Raw genomic sequence first — 9052 nt, forward strand, 5'->3', positions numbered from 1 at the left:
AGTGTCACGGTGCTAGTGGTCTAGATACAATGCAGAACAATGGCAACGGTAAACATAGCAAACATTGCATTATATGACGCCAACAGTAGACAAAGTTGACATTTAGTTAGAAAGGAACCCAAGGAATTTCGCAGAGTGAGAAAAAAGTGGCAGATGAAATATTAGCGTTTCTGTAAGATGAGTTACAAACAATGATGTTCGCGCATTTCAAGGAAGCTCCATACAATTTACAGGATGTGCATGATAGTAACGTACTATGTTATGCACAGAAAACAGTGATTTCAAGGGCAGCAGTGGATGGTTGCATAACTTCAAACAGAGCTAAAGTACAGGAAGATATAAAACGTCGAAATTTCAATCAAGGCGTCAACATGACGACGCACAGCAGAGCCGTTGCGAAAATTTGTAGATAGGATATAGAAACTTGTCCCATCGTTGAGTAAGGAATACGTTTTCAACTCAAAGCAACTGGAGTTTGAAGAGGTATGCATACGAAAGGAATCCAGGAAATCAGGCGTACGGTACCAAGAGAGTTGTATCAAATTCAACGAACATCAATACCTGAATGTGTTCGTATAGAATGATGCCGTCTGTTAATCTGCACGGTAAATTGACTCTAAAGTTGTTTATTGCGCTGCGAGAAGTTGGAGGTGCTCTACCACCGACGATTCTTGCCCGTATGTTTGATCTTGCACCGGCAGTAGGCAATATTTACGTCACAGCAGGCAAGTGCGGGAAAACGCGCGTAAGAGAAATGTATCTATGACATGAGCACTGCTTTCCGAGAACTGCTGGTCAAAACAACGTGCTTTTACTTGATTACTCACCTCTGTACAAAAACCATACGCATTTAGGGAAAACAATCACTCCTGAAAAGTGTGTGACATCGCAGTTTGCACCACCTGGTTCCACTGGACAAACTAAGCCTCTGGATGTCTGTTTTTCCGTGCCTATAAGACATACTATCTACGAATGGCTCTGAGCACTATGCGACTTAACTTCTGAGGTCATTAGTCGCCTAGAACTTAGAACTAATTAAACCTAACTAACCTAAGGACATCACACACATCCATGCCCGAGGCAAGATTCGAATCTGCGACCGTAGCGGTCACGCGGTTCCAGACTGAAGCGCCTAGAACCGCACGGCCACACCGGCCGGCTGACTATCTACAGCTACATCATAAGTTTTTCGAGAAGGTCCACGATAGACAGTTTCGAATTCGGTTGCATGCCATCAAATTCCATCAGTATTCATCATCGAGTTACACAAATATGATTCTATTTGCATCATTTAAGAGGGGATATCTAGCTTAACATGCTGCACGGTTTGTGACTCCCAACGAGCTCGCCTTCGATCTTGATGACGCGAACCTTTGTGATCACTGTGGCGCGCCATTTTTCATTCGGTGTTCATTATGCACGTTAACGATTTGTTTTGAACATTTGTTGAATGTGAAGTGTAATATGTACATGTCATAGAACGTTTATCTCTCGATCTCTTGAACACTCAATTTCTATCTCCTTACTTATTCAGAAGGTGAATCATTAGCAACTAATTGTTTCCTGTCGTAATTGTGGGCACAAAACTTTCAAACGAACCTTACTAGAGACTGAACTTGAGACTTCGCACTCAAAGGTTTCTTTGTTAGTCAAAGATATCATTTGTTTTATAAAATTTTAGCTGAGCTAGTTTCTTATCACTCCTAGTTCTTGACTTCTCGGGAATTCTGAATAGTAAACAAATGCGAGCATAGGCTAAAAAGCCCCAGGATTCCTATGTCTTATGTTGCGCCGCAAGATTAATAGTAACAAATAGGAATATGAGTAATATGTAACCGATCTGTGAAAATTCTATCGTCACAATAAGATGTGGTCGTCTGTTATTTCCTTTCTCTAAACTATTCTGTGACCACGTAGCTTGCAATTATTTCTTTGACTCTTGGTGAAACGATACCGTGTTAAAGTTATGTTTTCGCTGGCCTGACTGAGTTTTTTCGTCTCTAACAAAACGTTCAACCAAGTGTGCTGACAGTTCTTGTTTTACCGATTCTTAATTTGGATCAGGGAAAGAAATTTTGACTTTTGTATTACGACGCGTCTATATGTGGAATAACGTGCATACCCCTTCTTAAATGCCATAAATATGTGACCAGGAAATATTTGTAATTGAATTTGGATTTTTCGACTAAGAAAAAATGATATTGACACTTCTGGTTTTCGAAAACAACACGCAACTCTTTTATTGTATGTTCTGCGTTAAACTCCAAGAAACAGTAGAATGGACTTATTATTCAACTGAACGAACAATCTTGTGTAGCTCATTAATAATTCACACGGTGTCCTAAGCGTGTTCGCCACTCTTCTCCAACAATATCAAGCGAAAAATCTTCTACTCCGTTTCTGCATACGTTACTGACCGTTCTTTACTCACCTGTATTGTCTAACGGCCATTTCTAAATGTGTGCTCGCCCCTAAGTGAGGTTAATCGTCACAATTACTCTAAGAAAGTAAGTACATTATTCTTTTTTGAGTCCACAACATTTATGAGCATATTTGTAATGACTGGTTACTCCAGACCTCCTTAATTGAGCTACGTTCAAAATTCAAAATCTGTTCTCCCGCAAACATTTAGTAGCTTCCTTCCCCATTTCTCAACAAAGCATCTAAGAAGGAAAATGGACGCCGAAAGCAAGACTAATGACTATTTATGTCGTCACAATAATTTTGTAATTGACAACAATCGTGGCTTAGAGTTTGGTGTTCATCAAGTTATCTTGTCTCTCCGTGTATCTTCTCTGCTTCTTGACTCAGAATAAGTCGTTCACCGATTTTCGGCACGACCACTACTCGTATATGAAACCACGATCTCGTCACGTCTGGGACGTAGTCAAACGAGCCTCCATTGCTTTCGGACAGTGCAGTCGCTCGTTGCCGTCTGCCGTGAATTGTCAACCACGACCTGCAACAAATGATGGTGTCTGAGTAGGTGTTTCAGCTGCTGTCGCGGATAATCCGCACATCAGTAGCAGACAAATTGCGCGAGAATCAGGAATCTCAAAAACGTCGGTGTTGAGAATGCTACATTAACATCGATTGCACCCGTCCCATATTTCTGTGCACCAGAAATTGCATGATGACTACTTTGAAAGTCGTGCACAGTTCTGCCACTGGGCACAAGAAAAATGCCGGCCGAAGTGGCCGTGCGGTTAAAGGCGCTGCAGTCTGGAACCGCAAGACCGCTACGGTCGCAGGTTCGAATCCTCTCTCGGACATGGATGTTTGTGATGTCCTTAGGTTAGTTAGGTTTAACTAGTTCTAAGTTCTAGGGGACTAATGACCTCAGCAGTTGAGTCCCATAGTGCTCAGAGCCATTTGAACCATTTTGAATAAGAGAAATTTCGGGACGATGACAGATTTTTTGCACGCGTTCCATTTAGCGACGAAGCGTAATTCACCAACAGCGGTAACGTAAACCGGCATAATATGCACTATTGGGCAACGGAAAATCCACGATGGCTGCGAAAAGTGGAACATCAGCGCCCTTGGCGGGTTAATGTATGGTGCGGCATTTTGGGAGGAAGGATAATTGGCCCCCATTTTATCGATGGCAAACTAAATGGTGCGATGTATGCTGATTTCCTATGTAATGTTCTACCGATGTTACTACAAGATGTTTCACTGCATGACAAAATGACGATGTACTTCCAACATGATGGGTGTCCCGCACATAGCTTGCGTGCGGTTGAAGCGGTATTGAATAGCATATTTCATGACAGGTGGATTGGTCGTCGAAGCACCATTCCATGGCCCTCACGTTCAACGGATCTGAGGTCCCTGGATTTCTTTCTGTGGGAAAATTTGAAGGATATTTGCTATCGTGATCCACCGACAACGCCTGACAACATGCTTCAACGCATTGTCAATGCATGTGCGAACATTACAGAAGACGAACTACTCACTGTTGAAAGGAATGTCGTTACACGTATTGCCAAGTGCATTGATGTTTTCGGACACCATTTTGAGCATTCGTTGCATTAATGTGGTAATTACTGGTAATCACGCTGTAACAGCATGTGTTCTCAGAAATGATAAGTTCACAAACATATATGTATCACATTGTAACAACGGAAATAAAATGTTCAAACGTACCTACGTTCTGTATTTTAATTTATAAAACCTACCTGTTACCAACTGTTCGTCTAAAATGGTGAGACATATGTTTGTGACTATTACAGCGCCATCTACCACAAAGCGAGAAAAGTGGTCCAACCAAAACATTCATATTTCTTTACATACTACACGAATATGTAATAAAAATGGGTGTTCCTATTTAAAAAAAACGCAGTTGATATCCGTTTGACCTATGGCAGCGTCATCTAGCGGGCTAACCATAGCGCCATCTGGTTTCCCCCTTCAAGCCAGACAAGTTTCGTACTTTGTAGATTTTTCGTTTGAGGTTTATTTCGTGAGATATTTGGCCCGGTCACGTATATATAGGTACCTTCACACTGTAGACATGGTATGGAAAGAAAACTGAATTATTACCATTTTCTCGCAGTTCCATTCATTGTGCTTAGGTAATGTTGTAGTATGAATACAGTTTCAACTGTCTGGTGCACATTCATCAGCATCGCCATTTTCGTCACTACATTGTAGATTACATCTATTTAGATGTATTGCTTGCGGTTACTCGGAGTATGAACCTTTGAAAGATGAATCTTGAAGTTCATTAGCATTGTTGAAAATAATATCAACAAACTTTTAAAAGCCTCATCATCATCACAGAATACACTTTTTCCATGTTGGTTTTTGCAAACAACCAGCTACAAAGTGGCACACACGGACTGCGCTTGGTTTCAGAATACATATGTTGATCATTATTAGCTAGAAATGGAATTCCATGCATTCATTATTTGTGAGCTGAGCTCATTGTACGATTTGAATGCCGTTGCAAGTTGATGCAACTACAGCTAGTCACTTGATACGATTGGATTCAGGAAAAGGCACAGGGCAAGGAAAAGTGAAGAGTACTGTTTACGAATTAGGCATAACAAAGAAGAAACTAATATCTTGGATCAGCGAATTTTTGGTTCCTAATTAAGTAGTTAATTTCATATAGTCAATGTTCAGTATAGTTCTTATAAACGTGACAATAGGAGCTATAATATGACTGAAAATTATGTGTAATGTGTAATATCAGTGGAACTAGTGTTGGGTATTATCAGTTTGAGGAAGTCACTGATAAGAGATACGCACGGAAGACATTGGACGATATTGTACAACTGTCACGAAAGAGACACTGAAAGAAAGTTTGTGGTTTATTCGTGATGAAACTTGGTGTAAATAGAATACTGTAATGGACACATTAAATGACTCATTGGTATGATTAAAAGGTTCAGCCAAATGTACATTGAGATGTGCACTGTACATTCATAATAATGTGACTGATTCCACAAGCTGTAGCTCCACAAGTGCTATATTCTGGTTCTTCGTCCATTCTCTAATATTCTCAGGTTAGAGATTACGCTTTGAATTGTTAAGTACACCACTCATTTCATTTCTATTGCTCTGAGTTCTATCTAAACCATTAACGTAAAAAAAAGTAAAACTTACGTTGGTGTAAACTGGATTACCTGGAGCAACAAATATTTCATCTATCCTGGTAAGTTATTTACAATTGACAACTGCTAGAAATATGCACTATTTTAATTTTCTTGTATAAGAACTAATGCAATTTTCTTGTAAGAACTGTGGTGATGTTTTACACTGAAAATTTATGTAACAGGAAATGAAACGGAAGTATTTCTACGTCAGTATTAATGATTATTGTTTGGGTAGTTTGACTACGAACATAATGTTTTGTAATTGCCGTGTGTGTGTGTTGTGTGTGGTGTGGGGGGGGGGGGGGGATGTTGGGTGTGTGCGTGTAATGTACCGACAGGATTACGCGAGATGACTAAGGAGAATCTGGGTTTGTTCCTCTCAACAAGAAAAGACCTATTAGATGAAGAGAAGGGAAATGCTGTAAAGAAAGAAGAGGGGCACACTTGAAGCGAAAATATGAAGATTGCAGTGAAAGGGGAAGATTGTAAGAGGATCTTGTCCACCAGTTCATAACATATTGCTCACGATTATGGTAGGAATAATCTTGATAATACAATATTAAATAAGCATAAACTTATTAACGTATCATAAAATTTTATGTTCGCGCATAGATTTAGCTAAATAATGCTAAGTTTTATACGAGTCATATCATTTTTGTTGTTGTTATTATTATGGGGTCCTTTCTAACAATTACTAGGAAGAAGGATTTAAAATAAACATCAACAAAAGGAGAAAAAGTTAATGGAACGCAGTTTCATTAAATCAGGGGACGCTGAGGAGATTAGGAAACGAGACATTTAAAGTGGTGGATGAGATTTGATATTTGGGCAGTAAAATTACTATACTACATGACCATTACTAACTCTTCAACGGGAAATGTAATGATCTGTAGTATGATATTTGCTGAATGTAACTTCTGCAGGTCGTGGCATACAGCACGAATAGACTCGGATAGCATTTCTGATTCAGCCGTAAGTTCGGCTCATCGCTCGTAACGATAATGGGCCTTTATTTCCGCCCCCTGAGCCAGAGGTGAACATGCACTCAGCACGCGGTTATCAGTGGCAGCAGCAGCGACGGCGGGGGCGGCGGCGGCGGTATCGGAAAGACATTTATCAGCGGCTCCCGACTCAGCCGGTGCGATCTGCGCTGCCCTTTGTCAGCCGCGGACTTCGGCGCAGATACGGTCCCCATTCCTCACCACGCTACCAGCTGCGGCCACGCTACAGTGTGCACACGCGAAACAAAGAAACAGGACCCGGCAAACTCTGAATTCGTTGCTGTCCAAACTCGAAGCAAATGTCACGGGTGAGCCCACTCAAGAGCGCGTGGACAGTTTCTGCAGAAGCGTTCGCCAGCTAGCAAACAGCACTGTATGGCAATGAGTATTCCAGGTCAGTATTCGAGTCTCCTCACAGAGATTCGAAGAGCTCAACGGTAGTAATAATTCCTTTAACAGGTCTTTTAATATAAATGTTTTTCGGCGTATTGCGCTCTCTATCTCATACCAATTGATATTACCAACAAAGAAACAAAGTCATTTAGCATCACAGCTAACTTGAATTATGTGCCACTGTGTGAAGTCATTTCACCTAGGTTTTCCTTTCTTTCCACTGGAACGGAAGCATTGCTATGTAACTAATGATTGTGAAACTCAATGAAGGTATTGAACGCGTTTTTTCACACTGGGATAAATGTGTGACTGGTCACGGCGATTACTTCTGAAATAATAATCAGTTTATTTTTCTTTATAATACCTGTCTCGTTTTCATTCTCTTCCCCTTGTACAACAAAAGGACTTTCTTTATTTCTGGATGTATGTTTTAAATTCATTGGGTTGATTCTAACAACTATTAAATGTTAATTAATATAGCCCTTTTACTTTAATAAAAGCAGTGTGTTTTGCCATTACGAAGAAGAGTTTTATTCAAACCGCACACGTAATTCTGTTTTTGGAAATGGAGCCTGTACAGTCAGAGTGACACATCGCACGTTCGACCGAGTGCGGTTGTGCATTTGATTAGCATACAGGGCTCGCATTATGGTAAGTGCCCATCTAGATTTATGTAACCTGTGCTTTTTCTAAAACATTTAAGGCAGTTACTGGAATGATTCGGTCGAAAAGGACACCGTCGGGTATCCTTCCTACCCTTTCCTCACATCGAATATTTGACGTCTCTGAGGAGATCGTCGTCGATGGGTCAGAAAACTCTTATCTCACACTTTATATCAATCTAAACGGGAGAGTCATAGTTTTTCTACACTTAAATCGTCTTCCTCGTTGAGGTACCGTAAAATATATTGCCAAAGCTGATTTTCGTGTGGTTCTCCAGTGTTAGTTGTTAGTATCAGATTGTCTCGTATTTCATTAGCTATTAGAGCTTATTGCATATACAATTCAGTTAAATTGCCAGTAAGCTATTGTTTTGATCGACAGTAGAATGACGACATTTTTTAACTCCATACTCGGGACTTTGCTTTCAGATATATGCTACTGTCATTGAAGTACAAAAGTTCAGGAACATGACAATGTTGACAAGAGGAATCCCTGATATTGATTAATTCCATTCGAAAGCATTAAACTCCTTGATATCAAGGAGCAGTGTGCAAACACATTAACTGCTAATAAACGAGGATTTTACTACCTGTTTACTACCGGTACATGTAATGTTGGTGTCGAACGGAAAGAATACACAACAACTGAATTGGTCAGATATCAAGGAACAATTGTATGTTTATTAAGTCTGATGAGTAGTATAGAAGAAGACAGTTTATAGGATATTGTTATTTTAATTTTAGCACAGTCCCTTTTCATCGCACGGTCACAATCGGTTTCGGCCTACAATAGTCATCTTCAGATGTTATGCACGACATTAGATGAACAAGTATGCATGTGTTGTCGAGATGCCATATGCAGATGCTACATGTGCGTTGGGTGAACAAGTGTTCATGCACTGTCAACTTAATGAGATGGCTTGAACCCTAGTTCACCAAACGTCGTATATCGCATCTGAAGGTGGCCATTGTCATAAAATCTGATGTGTCAGAAAGTGAAAAAAAATCTTATAATGAAGCAGTCACAGTCTCACCAAAAGGGAAAGTCATATTAGGAAGTTCACAGTTTCTTGGGACATACGTTTGCACAACTTGTTCAGGTTTACGTTAGTCAATCATGCACTGGAATGTTCGTACACAAACTAGGTATGTGAGTCAGTGATCGGTGGTGAGCGGTAGGATTCTTGAGGCCCATCAGGCCGATGTCGGTGGTGAGCAATACGGTGCATGAAGATGGATAAAATTCATGGACGCTACAGTGAGATACACCTGATTGCCTTGGCAATGTGAAATCCGATTGATGAGATGTTAGGTGCAGCCAGCGTAAGACCAGAGTTGTCAGGTGGAATGAATACCCATCCTGTATAACAATACTGTCTCGGTGTTCCAGGTT

This window comes from Schistocerca piceifrons, chromosome 8 (assembly GCF_021461385.2).
Source record: "Schistocerca piceifrons isolate TAMUIC-IGC-003096 chromosome 8, iqSchPice1.1, whole genome shotgun sequence".
Lineage (NCBI taxonomy): Eukaryota > Metazoa > Arthropoda > Insecta > Orthoptera > Acrididae > Schistocerca > Schistocerca piceifrons.